This window comes from Heptranchias perlo, chromosome 20 (assembly GCF_035084215.1).
Source record: "Heptranchias perlo isolate sHepPer1 chromosome 20, sHepPer1.hap1, whole genome shotgun sequence".
Classification (NCBI taxonomy): domain Eukaryota; kingdom Metazoa; phylum Chordata; class Chondrichthyes; order Hexanchiformes; family Hexanchidae; genus Heptranchias; species Heptranchias perlo.
This window is the reverse complement of record NC_090344.1, coordinates 17,347,446-17,348,877: the sequence shown is the minus strand read 5'-3', so window position 1 is coordinate 17,348,877 and position 1,432 is coordinate 17,347,446. Positions and strand designations below refer to the sequence as shown.

General features: G+C 42.4%; 1 non-coding gene across 1 annotated transcript; it reads left to right on the top strand.

Annotated features, from left to right (window-relative positions):
• The first annotated feature begins 234 nt into the window (after positions 1-234).
• On the top strand, positions 235-305 carry trnag-gcc (transfer RNA glycine (anticodon GCC)). Its single transcript has one exon. It is a non-coding gene; the product is annotated as a tRNA-Gly (tRNA).
• The last annotated feature ends 1,127 nt before the right edge of the window (positions 306-1,432 follow it).

The following is a 1,432-nucleotide window of genomic DNA, read 5'->3' as shown; positions in this document are numbered from 1 at the left end:
GTATCTCTGATGCTGGGGGAGAGGTAAATGCGGTCAATTAACTCCAATTAATCTATTTGAGCATTGAAGAGATCTTTAAACAGTTGGGGGTTGCGAGCAGATTTCAAACCTCGGCAGGAAAACCCAAATGGTGTTTTGAGACCAACGCTTGAACCACACGGCCATCGCAGCTGGAAACGGCATGTTCGTTTAGACAGCATTCCATATAAGAGCATGTAACTTCGACAAAAGCAAGCATTGGTGGTTCAGGGGCAGAATTCTCGCCTGCCACGCGGGAGACCCGGGTTCGATTCCCGGCCAATGCAAGATCGTTTTGCATTCTGCACCAATGAGGAACTTCGGAACAGGATTGTGGTATTTGGTCCGTCGAGCCTGTTCTGCAACTCAATACGATCATGGCTGAGTTGTGACCGAAATCCCTGTACCCGCCTTCGTCCCATATCTCTAAATATCTTTGGTTAACAAAAATCGATAAGTCACGGGTTTGAAATTAACAATTGAGCTCGCATCAACTGCTGTTTATGGAAGAGAGTTCCAAACTTCTCCAACACTTTGCTTGTAGAAGTGTTTCCTAACTTCACTCCTGAAAGTCTGATTCTAATGTTTAGCCGATGTCCCCAAGTCCGAGACACCCCAACGAGCGGAAATAGTTTCTATCCATCTACCACATCAGTTCCTCTTAATATCTTGAACATTTCGATCACATCAACACTTAATCTACTAAATTGAAGGGAATACAACTATAGTTTGTGCAATCTCTCCTCATAATTTATTGCCGAGATTCCAGTTATCTTTCTCGTAAATCACACTGCACTCCCTCCAAGGCCAATATATCCTTCCTAAGGTGCGGTGCCCAAAACTGAACACAGTACTCCAGGTGTGGTCCAACCAGAGCTTTGTGTAGCTGTAGCATAATGTCTATTCTCATCCTCTAAACATATAGGCCACCATTCCATTAGCCTTTTGGATTATATTCTGTTCGTGTCCATGACATGTAATTGATCTATTATACATGGACACCTAAGTTCCTTTGGAACTGCACAGTTTCGAATTTTTCACTTTTTTTAAAGTATTCTGATCTATCCTTTTGAGGTCCAAAGTGGATGACCTCACACTTGCTTATATTGAAATCCATTTGCCACAGTTTTGCCCATTCATTCATTATATTAATGTCTCTCTGGAATTTACCAGAATGATACCCGGACTTCAAGGGTTAAGTTACGAAGAGAGATTACACAAATTGGGGTTGCATTCTCCAGAGTTTCGAAGGTTAAGGGGTGATCTGATCGAAGTTTATAAGATATTAAGGGGAACAGATAGGGTGGATAGAAAGAAACTATTTCCGCTGGTTGGGGATTTTGGAAGTCGGGGGCAATGTCTAAAGATTGGAGCCAGACCTTTCAGAAGCGAGATTAGAAAACATTTCTACACA